The sequence below is a fragment of the Paramormyrops kingsleyae genome, chromosome 4 (assembly GCF_048594095.1).
Source record: "Paramormyrops kingsleyae isolate MSU_618 chromosome 4, PKINGS_0.4, whole genome shotgun sequence".
In the NCBI taxonomy this organism is placed as follows: domain Eukaryota; kingdom Metazoa; phylum Chordata; class Actinopteri; order Osteoglossiformes; family Mormyridae; genus Paramormyrops; species Paramormyrops kingsleyae.
In genome coordinates this window covers 43,450,815-43,466,156 of record NC_132800.1, presented here as the reverse complement: position 1 = coordinate 43,466,156, position 15,342 = coordinate 43,450,815, and the positions used below count along the sequence as shown (strand labels likewise).

The 15,342-nt window shown below is 44.5% G+C and overlaps 2 long non-coding RNA genes across 2 annotated transcripts; one reads left to right on the top strand and one right to left on the bottom strand.

The window, feature by feature from the left end:
• Positions 1-7,830: 7,830 nt before the first annotated feature.
• On the top strand, positions 7,831-8,565 carry LOC140589059 (uncharacterized). The gene is made up of 3 exons (XR_011990250.1): positions 7,831-8,197; positions 8,308-8,357; positions 8,439-8,565. It is a non-coding gene; the product is annotated as an uncharacterized lncRNA (long non-coding RNA).
• Positions 8,566-10,306: 1,741 nt separating this feature from the next.
• On the bottom strand, positions 10,307-11,476 carry LOC140589058 (uncharacterized). The gene is made up of 3 exons (XR_011990249.1): positions 11,112-11,476; positions 10,952-11,001; positions 10,307-10,870 (listed from the first exon to the last, which is right to left on the bottom strand). It is a non-coding gene; the product is annotated as an uncharacterized lncRNA (long non-coding RNA).
• Between the last annotated feature and the right edge of the window lie 3,866 nt (positions 11,477-15,342).

Sequence of the window (15,342 nt, the reverse complement as noted above, 5' to 3'; positions counted from 1 at the left end):
CCTGCCCGGCCAGCCCTGCTCCTGCTTGCCTGTCCTGCCGGCGCATGAACTGCCTGAGGTGGCCGCGGTTGCGTCCCCTGCTGGCCGCGTGATGGCGGCACCCGCCGAGGCGCCCCCTGCTGGCCGCGTGATGGCGGCTGCAGTGGCCCCTGCTCTGCCTGCAGCGCCCCCTGCTGGCCGCTCGCCTGACCTGCCCGTCTGGCCTCAGACTGCACCGCCTGCGGCCATGCCCGCGGCTGCATCGCCGGCTGCTGCCGCTGCTCTGCCCGCGGCGTCCCCTGTTGGCAGCTCGCCGGTCCAGCCCTGCTTGCCTGTCCAGTCGGTCCAGCCCTGCTCGTCGGCGGCTCCGCCTGCTGCACTGGCCACACCCGTGGCCCCGCCCGAGAGTCAGACTCCTGTCCCCGAGGGGGACCTTGAGTGGGATCCCTCGGGGATCGTCCTATGGACCCCAGATCCCTCTCCCTGCAGGGACCCACGCCCCTTAGGACCCCGCCTGTCAGTGTCCCGAAAGGGACGGGGCCATAGGCGTGGGGACCGGTTCCCGCCCGCCCTGCCCCCTGGCTCGCCCTCGCTCGCCTTGGCTGGGGCTCCGGGGCCACCTGCGGTTCCTCCGGCGCGGGGTCGGCGGTCGCCTCCGGGTCCCCCCCTGGTTCCGCGGTGCCGGTCCTCGGTCGCGCCTCCGGCTCCTTGTCGGTCGCCTCCGGGCCCCCCTGTTCCGGCTGAGCGTCGGACGGCGCCTTCGCCGGCTCCGGCTGCGCCTCCGCCTGCCGCGGCTTCCCCGTCCTGCCTGCCTTCACTGGTGTTCCCTCCTGCTCCCTCCGTGTCCCCTCTGTCACTCCCTCGTCCCGTTCCCTTGGCCCCTGGGTGGTCCCCTCCTGCTCCCTCCTCCCTCTCCCCTGCGGCCCCTCCGGCCGCTGCCCGTCGCCCGCCTGGGCTCCCTCGTGCTCCCCTTGTTCCTCCTCCGTTCCCGTCTGTCCCTCCTGCCTTTGTTCCTCGTCCCTCTCTGTCTCCTCCGTTCACTCCTGGCCCTTTTGTTCCGCCTTTCTCCCCTCCTTCTGTGTCTCCCTTCCTGGTTTGCCCGGTGTGCGCGCCTTTGGGGGGGGGTTCTGTCACATCCCGCTCCGTACGATCCCGATGTGTGCCACGCCCCCCTCATTACCTCGTGTTCAGCCCTGATTGTTCTCACCTGTTGCCTGTTCCGTTTACCTAGTCCTGTGTATATTAGTCCACGTCTCCCCATGTCTGCCAGATCCGGCATTGTATTGTTACGTGTTGTCCGTCAGCGTCCGAATAAACCCCGTTTCCCTGACGTTCTGGCTGCACGTCGCCTGCTTCCCTGCTCGCCCGAGCCCGATCGTGACAGGATGACCGTAAGCTAGGGCATACACGTCCTGCGGGGTTCCGTCCGTCCACAGTAGACATGAGTGCCCCGGCGTATTTAAAAGAAGAAAGCACCAAAATGTTTTAAGCAAGAAAAACTTTAGTGTTACTTTTAAAAAGAAAGAAAGAGAAGCAGGCGGAATTTAAACAAGTACAAACATGCCTGAGCGTTTAAGCACAAACGACACAAGACCCAAACTTTAACTTTTTAACTCGCTGGGGTCAAGTATGTCGTCGGCGACATCGCGTACTTTTCGCGTCTATTTCAGTTTATATCTCGCTGAAATCTTAATGTAGAATCATGAAAAAAACGCTGGATAAATCCGTAATCTGTCTTCTTTTCAAAACGTCCATTGTCGGAAGTATTAAAGTTTTTTTAATTAGGTTAAATCGGCAAAAAAGTAAACCTTGTCATCTTACTTTGTTTTACCTGCATCGCTCTCACCTGAAGATCGCTATTCACATTCTAAATAGCCGCATTAGCGTGTATTCAAATCGCATTCGCATGGTAATTTGATTAACAGCGCAACGGTGAAACGCGATCCAGATACATCCCCTTCAGCGCCATAAAAGGGGGTTGGGGACGTGGCCAGGTGACAATGGCTCAATCATACACATGAAAGTTGCTACATATTCAATGAAAGGAGCCAGAAATAGTTACATGAGTTAGGTTTTTCTTATTTATTTATCCAAATGAATGTTGCAACTACACCATTTAGTCATCTTCATGTAGCCAAGACTTTGGTGATCAGATATCTGGGATCAAAACAAACTGCCAGCATAGCTTACTATGTACTTATATAATGTTTCTGCAAGTGTTCCAAACTGCATTTTGCAATGTCTATACTTTGAATGTCAAATTACAAACTTCACATAAATTTCACATATTTACAAAGTACACTAAGATTAAGATGAGTTTGTTGCAAAACCAAATATATAAGAAATAATTTGTCATGAATTAAGTTTATGATATTTGAAGAAATGTGTGATCATGCCCCAGTCAGTGAAAGTGTGTTTCCTACCCCTAGGCTCCAGAGGGTTAAATCATTTAAAGAATACTGTGTGTTTCAAGGAAACGACACAAGTCCCAAACTTTAACTTTTTAAAAGAAAGAAAAGCCAGAGCAGGTGAAATTTAAACAAGTAGAGACATGCCAGAGCAAAACACTGTCAAGATAAAACACCGTATTTTAAGCACAAACGACACAAGTCCCAAACTATAACTTTTAAATTAGAGACATACCCGAGTGAAACAAGCACAAAAGAGCAAATGCGAAACAAGCACAAACATTTTAGCACAAGTTTTTAAAAACAAGAAAAGCCGTAATCTACGGAAAAGTGCAAAACAAATTAACAAATTAGAAAACAAATTTACAAATCAGAAAACAAATTTACAAATCAGAAAACAAATTTACAAATCAGAAAACAAATTAACGAATCAGAAAACAACTTAAAAAACTGAAAAAAATTAACAAATCAGAAAACAAATTAACAAATCAGAAAACAAATTTACAAATCAGAAAACACTTTAACATTAACTCAAAACGGAAAAGGTAGGTACTTATTCGATCTCAATGTTTTGTTACTGATTGGACAGTATACCTACAGTATGTATCTCATAGAGCGGGCTATCCCCAAACTGCATTCTACCGTTACCTGCTTAGTGAGACGCAATTTTGTAGTTGAGCGAAATGTTTTGCCCATAATGTGGAAAGAGTTTCGACAATATTCCAAACTTTTGCAGTGCCTGTGGCAAGGGTTTAGACATGTTAAAAGGAAAGTCAGAGAACAAACAAGAAACAGTGTTGCCAACTTAGCAATTTTGTTGCTAGATTTAGCAACTTTTCATACTACCCTAGCAACTTTTTTTTCAAAAAGCACCTAGCAACAAATTTAGCAATATTAATAAATCAAAATCATATAACCCTGCAAAGCAGTCTACATTACCACAACTAGTTAGGAAAGTGGATAACTGCAAAAGTGCAGAAGCTACTATGGCAATGGCCATTGCGGAACATTGTTCACTGCTAGCATGTGACCATTTAGGTATGGCTTGCAAAGCTGCCTTTTCAGATTCTGTGGCAGCAACAAACTTCCACATGCATCGCACCAAATGCACAGAAATGATTAAGGGAGTATTGGCTCCTTATTTTCTGAAAATGATAACATCAGATGTGGGGGATGAGAAGTTCAGTCTGCTTTTGGATGAGTCGACTGATGTCAGTGTCTCGAAATACCTGGGTGTGGTGATTCGGTATTTTAGTGCTAAAAAAAGAACACTTGTGTCCACATTTCTTGGGCTGGTTGAATTGGAGGCAGGTGATGCCAAATCAATAGCGAAGGCAATAGTTGAGTTTCTCGAAAAGTGTAATCTTAAAAAAGAGAATCTTCAGGGTATTGGCACTGATAATGCCTCTGTGATGACTGGGGTGCACAATGGAGTCCACAAGATTTTAAAAGAGGAATGTTCTTTGCCCAATTTGATACTCATTCGCTGTGTGTGCCATTCTTTACAATTGGCTGTCAGTGCAGCATCCAAAGAAACCATCCCAAGATGTGTTGAATACTTAATCAGGGAAACATACAACTGGTTTTCGATTTCCACAAAACGACGAGAGGCATACGAAGCAGTGTATGCCACCATTAATTGTGGTCAGAAACCCCTGCAGATCACCAAAGTGTGTGCCACACGTTGGCTATCGATTGAGCCTGCAGTAACTCGTATATTGGACCAATGGGAAGAACTTAAACTCCACTTTGAGTTTACCAAGAGCAGTGAGCATTGCTACATGGCAGATGTGCTCCATGCCATGTAGGGCTGGACGATATCATATCGATATGATATCGTCCAGCCCTATGAAATACCACCATTTAGTCACCATTACTGTTCATACCTGTCAAGTTTTGGATTTGAAAATGTATTAAAATGGATGAGAGAGGGATATAGGGCTCTCGAAGGAACAAACAGGCTTAGGTTCACTCAAATACACTTTAATAAGTAATACAAAATAATCTCACATTAACATCAATAATAAGCTATCATACTGAAGGCAATGCAAAATAACTCGTATTACAATGGGTATCAAATAATATATATCTTATAGCTAATAGTATTAGATGCAAAGGTACAAGAGAGAGAGGTTATGTGGCAGTTTGGGCGGGGCCTATTTTGTGGGCGGAGCTTAAAGCTCTCTCCCATCTGTGACGTCATAAGCGGGAGGTGGGCGTATCCTTTGTTCTGATTGGTCGGGGAGGGGGTTTTTGGACAAATGGTATACATGCTTATGCCACGTGTTGCCGATAGGGGGGTCGTATGGTTTGGGGGGTTGTTAAACTTTAATACAATATGATGTGTTATTTTTAACAACGTTTTTAAGGAATAATAAAACATAGCAGGATGAACGTAAGCTAGGGCAAAACTTTAGTGATACATTTAAAAGAAAGAAAAGTAGGCGTATTTTAAACAAGTAGAGACATGCCCCAAGCGAAACACCGTATTTTTAAACAAAACGACACGTCCCAAACTTTAACTTTTAAAAGAAAGAAAAACAGACGGAATTTAAACAAGTAGAGACATGTCCGAAACACTGACAAGATAAAACACCGTGTTTTTAAACAAATGACACGTCCCAAACTTTAACTTTTAAACAAAGCCCAAAATAGCAAATGCGAAACAAGCACAAGCATTTTAAACCCATTACATTTAACCAACGTATTTAAAGAAGAACAAGAAAACCTTGTTAGGCTGAACAAAACATTTAACCAGCAAACATCTTAGCCCCACAGCTTGCCCCGTGTGCGGCCGGCCAGTTCAAACTTCCGGGTCGAATGGGCGATCGCTGGGGGCAGCACGCGTGACGCAGTCGCACTCACGCAGACACACGTTCAAAATGGCCGGCCGCAGCGGAAATTGTAAACGCAAGCCCATGTCCCTTAATTGTGTGAACACGCCACCATACTGACAGAATGCGCATTAACTATATTTGTTAATCTGACTTATTTGTAAACAGTATAAAATGATCTATTTCTAATTAAAATAAAAGTCGGACTCTAGCACCACAAGTCCCGACTGTTTAGCAACATTTAGCTAATTTCATCAACGGACGACTAATCACAAGGAATAAACATCTTAAAAGATGTATTTACATGTATTTTGCTATCAGGGCTTTAGAGTTTAACTTCAGTTCGGTGAAAGTATAGGCCCGCAATGTGTATGCAGACCCAAAGCACGCTAACTTAGGCATTCACGCAACTTATCGCGAAAAAACAGATAGAAATAGACTTGGAAAATTTAAAGAAAAGATATTAACTGTTTTTGTCAACGTTTAAAGGTATAAAAAACTTTTAGACAATAAGTTTTGGGGCTGAATTCATGTGTTTTAACAAAATGTGGCACCGACGACATTGTCGTACTGAAAATAAACACAGTCTACTAATGTTTTAAACTAGAAATAATTCTCTTTAACATAAATGTACTGTTTTAATACACTGTTTGATATAATGTATGTGAACAGCCTAGGCGCTAAGTTTTAGGGAATGAATCTATGTGTTTTTAACATAAATTTAGAAGCATGGGGGTGGTACGGCCTCAGCACATACCGTTAGGTGGGGCTGTCAACTTTTTTTGTTAAAATGGGTTCACGCCAGGGGTAATGAAGCAACGCGGGGTGGGGGCACGCACCTGTTGAAGCCTAGGTCGGAATAGACCGGCTCACAAGACAATTATCCATTTGCTGGCCCCCGTTCCCAGGCTATCTATATATATATATATATATATATATATATATATATATATATATATATATATATATACACACACATAGGCCATAATGTCATAAAACAGCGCCGATGTTTTTCCCGAACCCGCACATCAAACAAAGAATATTGAATGGTAAACCAGATGACAAGTATACCCCCACCAAGCAGGGGGTTTAAGGGGGGCCGAGTGGCTAAGGCGTTGGACTTAAGCTCCAAGTGTCGTACTGAAAATAAACACAGTCTACTAATGTTTTAAACTAGAAATAATTCTCTTTAACATAAATGTACTGTTTTAATACACTGTTTGATATAATGTATGTGAACAGCCTAGGCGCTAAGTTTTAGGGAATGAATCTATGTGTTTTTAACATAAATTTAGAAGCATGGGGGTGGTACGGCCTCAGCACATACCGTTAGGTGGGGCTGTCAACTTTTTTTGTTAAAATGGGTTCACGCCAGGGGTAATGAAGCAACGCGGGGTGGGGGCACGCACCTGTTGAAGCCTAGGTCGGAATAGACCGGCTCACAAGACAATTATCCATTTGCTGGCCCCCGTTCCCAGGCTATCTATATATATATATATATATATATATATATATATATATATATATACACACACATAGGCCATAATGTCATAAAACAGCGCCGATGTTTTTCCCGAACCCGCACATCAAACAAAGAATATTGAATGGTAAACCAGATGACAAGTATACCCCCACCAAGCAGGGGGTTTAAGGGGGGCCGAGTGGCTAAGGCGTTGGACTTAAGCTCCAAGTGTCGTACTGAAAATAAACACAGTCTACTAATGTTTTAAACTAGAAATAATTCTCTTTAACATAAATGTACTGTTTTAACACACTGTTTGATATAATGTATGTGAATAGACTAGACAATAAGTTTTAGGGCTTAACTCGTGTTTTAGCAAATGTGACGCCGTAGAGTCAAGCGCTGTCTGGCCTGTTGGCAAATGTCCCAGCATGCACGAGAAACAATGTGTAAAAAACTTTTGCTTCAAGATTCGATATGGAAGTTAGCCGACAAAATTTTGCAGATTTCATAAAAGAAGACACGGTAAGAATCGCGTTCTATCCGGCGATGTGCCCCTCTGCCTAACCAACATGGACGCCTCACAAGCGAGACAGCGGAAGCAGCATATACTAGGGGTAACCGATCCCCCGCATCTCTAATCTATCAGGGAAAAAAATGATAAGTTTTTGAACAAACTGCTGACGTTTTTCTAACACCGATGACATGGGCACAGTGCGAGTTGGAGAGACAGGGCAAGCATTGGACTCGGGGGTAACATTATTATTATGGCAGAGTGTACAGGACTCGCCCCACTGCCTCGGGACGCGGGTGGTCGCCCGGACAAACAAACACTTGTATTTAATTGTTGTATAAGCTAGTGAACGGCATGTATCAGCATACATCAAAAGCATTTTTAAAACTTTGGTAGAATTCTTATTTTAAAATAAGTATAAAATGTGTTATAAAGCATTTGACCAATGATAATTAGGCCTAATAAAGAATTACATGAGCGAGGTACGGGAGCGGTCAAGAATTTAGGATATATTTTTGTTATTTTACCCTTCCTTTGTTAAGGGGTTATTTTAAAATAAGTATTAAAACATGCCATGAAACATTTTATTCAAAGTACTTTAAGGGTAGCTTTACAGAAGTTTAGTCAAGAGGCGACAAGCCACTCTCTCTTTGAAAATGCGCAGGGCATAGACACTGATGATCCAAACAAGGAATAAAACAGTTTAGCAGTAACTGTTATTTTGTTATTTAAAGAAGGTAGGCGTGGTTATTTAATCACATTTAATAGCACCTAGTAAGCGACATTTAGAATCAAGCATCAAATACGCATGAAAAACTTTGGTAGAATAATGTCTAGTTGTTCTGATGGAAACGCCCCGCTGGGAGGGGTAACTCACCTCATGCTTTATTAAGCGAGCAAGTGTCAAGCACAAAATACAGATACATCTGAAAGCTTGAAACAGACACAGACATCTTCGCCGATCAACTTTCAACGCAAAGATGGAAATGCTAAACTGGAGGTATGATACACTGTCATTTTAACATTATTTTATATTTGTTATAAGGGCCAATACGGTGAAAACATATTATTGTTATTTTGACCAAAAGTTTTTTTTTTTATGTTATCAAGTGAATTAAGGATGCCGAGCAAGGATGTTGAAGAAAACGGCCGACGTGTCGGTAAGTTTTCAGACATAGCAATGTGCAAGGGTTTTCACTGTTTAAAATGGGTAAAGACAACATGTGATTATGTACACACAGGTTCAGATGAGGGACCCCCGGTCGAAGAATTGACCACAAATATTGAGAAGATTATTAGGGAAGGGCCTATGGAGGACACAGCGGGGGGTGACGACGTGAAGACGGCAATGGCGGGGGGCCCCGTGGCGCGACAAACGATCCATTTTATCATAGGGGCCGTGGCATGGATTATGGATACGGTAATAGATAGCGATTGTGCGGCGTGTGCAGCATACTGCCCCAACTTACGCTGGCACAGGTGTTACAACGGGCCAGAGCCATATTATATGCTTTATAATTTTGAAAGGGTCGCCAAAAAGCTGTGCACGCCACGGGTTGCAGATATATTAAGAAACTGTATCATGACGTTTACACCAACGCCGCCAGCCGTAACAATTGTTCAAGAGGCTATTGATACCGTTGTAAATAAACTGAAATATGTTAGCGATATACGCGCAACGCTGGACGGAATAATGAGCGATATTATAGCCCCTGAGCACACGCGCGATGTTTATACTGCAGTTCTGGGGTACTGGCGAGTGGTGCGGCATGCGTGAATGTCATTTCAAGAGTTATGGTCCTGTTTTTATTTTATTTTGTAGCAAGTAAGTAAGTAAATAAAATAATAATAATGAAAGTAATGTGTGAAATGAGGTTCTTTTTTTTTTACTTTTCACTCTATCTCCATCCATGAAACCTGCAAAGTTACAATTATTGGCTAAATTGCGGATTGTAGATGACATGGGGCCATGCAGGGACACGTTGGACAATTCTTCTTCTAGCCATGTAGTCTTCACTCTCATCCAGGATATTACCCCATTATGTCACCCTTAAGCAGGCAACATGTGTACCACCCTGTATAATCTATCTACACCACCAAATGACCCAGGGTTTTGATGGCGTAAAATAAACACGGTCAAGTGCTTGTTAGCAATAACAACACAATGTTTTCATGACTCAACTCATTTTATTTAGAAAGCATATAAAAATGAGCAGCCAATCACATTTTGACAGACGTTTACACACCAGCCATAGGCTGCTCGCATGTGTACAAATTGCAGAAATCATTAAATGCCTCATCTACAGCATACTCACAATCACCGTCTTCAGCGAAGCGTTTCAGCTCGCGCAATTTGGCCCGTACATTAATTTGGCCTTTAAGTTCAGAAACTAACACATCGATTGATGCATGTATTTTTACAGGAGCGGTATGAGGGTGAAACATGGCCACCGCCTTTGTGATAATATGTTTAAGCCGTGGCCTATACAGCTTTTTGAACAGCTTTTCAAAATTGTTAAAGAAATAAAACGGTACAGGTTCATAGCGACACGTGTGCTGAAGCAGGCTAGGGTGTTTCACAGAACAGCCGATACAGTTCTCCTTCAAGTCATCTTCGATTAGCCGCTCCAGAATAAAGGCAAGTGACCCTTTGATTATCTTCATGGCAGCTTCGGTGATGCCGCCACCCCCAGAATCTCCAGATAATGATGGAGCCGCAAAACGATCGCGGAAATCATCCAACAGCGATGCAGTAACCCGCGATGTATCCATTAGGGCAGAGTCCGCACGCGGAGGTTGTGACTGGAACAGAACCCCATACGGGCACCATGATGCGGCCAGCCGCGGAGTGTATTGAGGAAGCTCTGGTGGCGTTGTATCCATTCGTTGTCCAAAAGTACAGAGGGTCATGGATGGGGATCGCTGGGGGTTAAGTTGAGGAGAAGACTTGTTGAGCTGTATCGCCCCAAAAGTAAATTCAGGCGTGAGGTGGCCATGTTTCATCTCATAGGTGCCCGTATGGGGTTCTGTTCCAGTCACAACCTCCGCGTGCGGACTCTGCCCTAATTAAATAACATTTCTACAAAATAAAATAAAAACAGGACCATAACTCTTAAAAATAACTTTTGAAATGACATTCACGCATGCCGCACCACTCGCCAGTACCCCAGAACTGCAGTATAAACATCGCGCGTGTGCTCAGGGGCTATAATATCGCTCATTATTCCGTCCAGCGTTGCGCGTATATCGCTAACATATTTCAGTTTATTTACAACGGTATCAATAGCCTCTTGAACAATTGTTACGGCTGGCGGCGTTGGTGTAAACGTCATGATACAGTTTCTTAATATATCTGCAACCCGTGGCGTGCACAGCTTTTTGGCGACCCTTTCAAAATTATAAAGCATATAATATGGCTCAGGCCCGTTGTAACACCTGTGCCAGCGTAAGTTGGGGCAGTATGCTGCACACGCCGCACAATCGCTATCTATTACCGTATCCATAATCCATGCCACGGCCCCTATGATAAAATGGATCGTTCGTCGCGCCACGGGGCCCCCCGCCATTGCCGTCTTCACGTCGTCACCCCCCGCTGTGTCCTCCATAGGCCCTTCCCTAATAATCTTCTCAATATTTGTGGTCAATTCTTCGACCGGGGGTCCCTCATCTGAACCTGTGTGTACATAATCACATGTTGTCTTTACCCATTTTAAACAGTGAAAACCCTTGCACATTGCTATGTCTGAAAACTTACCGACACGTCGGCCGTTTTCTTCAACATCCTTGCTCGGCATCCTTAATTCACTTGATAACATAAAAAAAAAAACTTTTGGTCAAAATAACAATAATATGTTTTCACCGTATTGGCCCTTATAACAAATATAAAATAATGTTAAAATGACAGTGTATCATACCTCCAGTTTAGCATTTCCATCTTTGCGTTGAAAGTTGATCGGCGAAGATGTCTGTGTCTGTTTCAAGCTTTCAGATGTATCTGTATTTTGTGCTTGACACTTGCTCGCTTAATAAAGCATGAGGTGAGTTACCCCTCCCAGCGGGGCGTTTCCATCAGAACAACTAGACATTATTCTACCAAAGTTTTTCATGCGTATTTGATGCTTGATTCTAAATGTCGCTTACTAGGTGCTATTAAATGTGATTAAATAACCACGCCTACCTTCTTTAAATAACAAAATAACAGTTACTGCTAAACTGTTTTATTCCTTGTTTGGATCATCAGTGTCTATGCCCTGCGCATTTTCAAAGAGAGAGTGGCTTGTCGCCTCTTGACTAAACTTCTGTAAAGCTACCCTTAAAGTACTTTGAATAAAATGTTTCATGGCATGTTTTAATACTTATTTTAAAATAACCCCTTAACAAAGGAAGGGTAAAATAACAAAAATATATCCTAAATTCTTGACCGCTCCCGTACCTCGCTCCCGTAATTCTTTATTAGGCCTAATTATCATTGGTCAAATGCTTTATAACACATTTTATACTTATTTTAAAATAAGAATTCTACCAAAGTTTTAAAAATGCTTTTGATGTATGCTGATACATGCCGTTCACTAGCTTATACAACAATTAAATACAAGTGTTTGTTTGTCCGGGCGACCACCCGCGTCCCGAGGCAGTGGGGCGAGTCCTGTACACTCTGCCATAATAATAATGTTACCCCCGAGTCCAATGCTTGCCCTGTCTCTCCAACTCGCACTGTGCCCATGTCATCGGTGTTAGAAAAACGTCAGCAGTTTGTTCAAAAACTTATCATTTTTTTCCCTGATAGATTAGAGATGCGGGGGATCGGTTACCCCTAGTATATGCTGCTTCCGCTGTCTCGCTTGTGAGGCGTCCATGTTGGTTAGGCAGAGGGGCACATCGCCGGATAGAACGCGATTCTTACCGTGTCTTCTTTTATGAAATCTGCAAAATTTTGTCGGCTAACTTCCATATCGAATCTTGAAGCAAAAGTTTTTTACACATTGTTTCTCGTGCATGCTGGGACATTTGCCAACAGGCCAGACAGCGCTTGACTCTACGGCGTCACATTTGCTAAAACACGAGTTAAGCCCTAAAACTTATTGTCTAGTCTATTCACATACATTATATCAAACAGTGTGTTAAAACAGTACATTTATGTTAAAGAGAATTATTTCTAGTTTAAAACATTAGTAGACTGTGTTTATTTTCAGTACGACACTTGGAGCTTAAGTCCAACGCCTTAGCCACTCGGCCCCCCTTAAACCCCCTGCTTGGTGGGGGTATACTTGTCATCTGGTTTACCATTCAATATTCTTTGTTTGATGTGCGGGTTCGGGAAAAACATCGGCGCTGTTTTATGACATTATGGCCTATGTGTGTATATATATATATATATATATATATAGATAGCCTGGGAACGGGGGCCAGCAAATGGATAATTGTCTTGTGAGCCGGTCTATTCCGACCTAGGCTTCAACAGGTGCGTGCCCCCACCCCGCGTTGCTTCATTACCCCTGGCGTGAACCCATTTTAACAAAAAAAGTTGACAGCCCCACCTAACGGTATGTGCTGAGGCCGTACCACCCCCATGCTTCTAAATTTATGTTAAAAACACATAGATTCATTCCCTAAAACTTAGCGCCTAGGCTGTTCACATACATTATATCAAACAGTGTATTAAAACAGTACATTTATGTTAAAGAGAATTATTTCTAGTTTAAAACATTAGTAGACTGTGTTTATTTTCAGTACGACAATGTCGTCGGTGCCACATTTTGTTAAAACACATGAATTCAGCCCCAAAACTTATTGTCTAAAAGTTTTTTATACCTTTAAACGTTGACAAAAACAGTTAATATCTTTTCTTTAAATTTTCCAAGTCTATTTCTATCTGTTTTTTCGCGATAAGTTGCGTGAATGCCTAAGTTTAGCGTGCTTTGGGTCTGCATACACATTGCGGGCCTATACTTTCACCGAACTGAAGTTAAACTCTAAAGCCCTGATAGCAAAATACATGTAAATACATCTTTTAAGATGTTTATTCCTTGTGATTAGTCGTCCGTTGATGAAATTAGCTAAATGTTGCTAAACAGTCGGGACTTGTGGTGCTAGAGTCCGACTTTTATTTTAATTAGAAATAGATCATTTTATACTGTTTACAAATAAGTCAGATTAACAAATAGAGTTAATGCGCATTCTGTCAGTATGGTGGCGTGTTCACACAATTAAGGGACATGGGCTTGCGTTTACAATTTCCGCTGCGGCCGGCCATTTTGAACGTGTGTCTGCGTGAGTGCGACTGCGTCACGCGTGCTGCCCCCAGCGATCGCCCATTCGACCCGGAAGTTTGAACTGGCCGGCCGCACACGGGGCAAGCTGTGGGGCTAAGATGTTTGCTGGTTAAATGTTTTCTTCAGCCTAACAAGGTTTTCTTGTTCTTCTTTAAATACGTTGGTTAAATGTAATGGGTTTAAAATGCTTGTGCTTGTTTCGCATTTGCTATTTTGGGCTTTGTTTAAAAGTTAAAGTTTGGGACGTGTCATTTGTTTAAAAACACGGTGTTTTATCTTGTCAGTGTTTCGGACATGTCTCTACTTGTTTAAATTCCGTCTGTTTTTCTTTCTTTTAAAAGTTAAAGTTTGGGACGTGTCGTTTTGTTTAAAAATACGGTGTTTCGCTTGGGGCATGTCTCTACTTGTTTAAAATACGCCTACTTTTCTTTCTTTTAAATGTATCACTAAAGTTTTGCCCTAGCTTACGTTCATCCTGCTATGTTTTATTATTCCTTAAAAACGTTGTTAAAAATAACACATTAATAAAATACATGTAATGTATTTTATTGTATTAAAGTTTAACAACCCCCCAAACCATACGACCCCCCTATCGGCAACACGTGGCATAAGCATGTATACCATTTGTCCAAAAACCCCCTCCCCCGACCAATCAGAACAAAGGATACGCCCACCTCCCGCTTATGACGTCACAGATGGGAGAGAGCTTTAAGCTCCGCCCACAAAATAGGCCCCGCCCAAACTGCCACATAACCTCTCTTACAAGTATATATAGAAAAGAAGCAATAATACATAAAAGAAGCAAGGAATCATAAAAGAAGTTACGAAATATTATCACAAGCGGCGATAATTACTCGCAACAATAAATGGAAAACATAAGTGTCACGATTCGCGGGTGAGCGAGCAGGTAAGCAGGCGCACAGAGCCGGAGGTTCGGGGAAACGGGACTTTTAATGAGGACGAGGGCAAACAGGAAGCAACGACATGTAACATAACAATGACTGATCTGGGGATGACTGACTCTGACAAGGACTAAATACACTAGACAAGCTGAGGGAAACGAGCAACAGGTGAGATCCATCAGGAAAGAACACGGGGTAACGAGGTGGGCGTGGCACACATGAGGATCGTACGGAGCAGGGCGTGACAGAACCCCCCCCCAAAGGCACGCACACCGAGCGCGGCAGGCGACGGCGCAGCCGGAGCCGGCAAAGGCGCCGTCCAACGCACCGCCGAAGCAGGGGGGCCCAGAAGCGACCGACAAGGAGCCGGAGGCGCGACCGAGGACTGGCACCGCGGAACCAGGGGGGGACCCGGAGGCGACCGCCGACCCCGAGCCGGAGGAATTGCAGGCGGCCCCGGAGCCCCAGCCAAGGCAAGAGAGGGCGAGCCAGGGGGCAGGGCGGGCGGGAACCGGGCCCCACGCCTATGGCCCCGTCCCTTTCGGGACACTGACAGGCGGGGTCCTAAGGGGAGTTGGTCCCTGCAGGGAGAGGGATCTGGGGTCCATAGGACGGTCCCCGAGGGATCCCACTCAAGGTCCCCCTCGGGGACAGGAGTCTGAGTCTCGGGCGGGGCCACGGGCGCGGCCGTTGCAGCAGGCGGAGCCGCGGGCACGGCCATTGCAGCCGGCGGAGCCGCAGGCGAGCAGGGCTGGACAGGCAAGCAGGGCTGGACCGGCGAGCTGCCAACAGGGGACGCTGCAGGCAGAGCAGCGGCAGCAGCCGGCGATGCAGCCGCGGGCGTGGCCGCAGGCGGTGCAGCCAGAGGCAAGACGGGCGAGACGGGCAGGTCAGGCGAGACGGGCTGGACAGGCACGCGGCCAGCAGGGGGCGCCGAGGCAGGCACCTCGGGTCTGCTGCCAGCAGGGGGC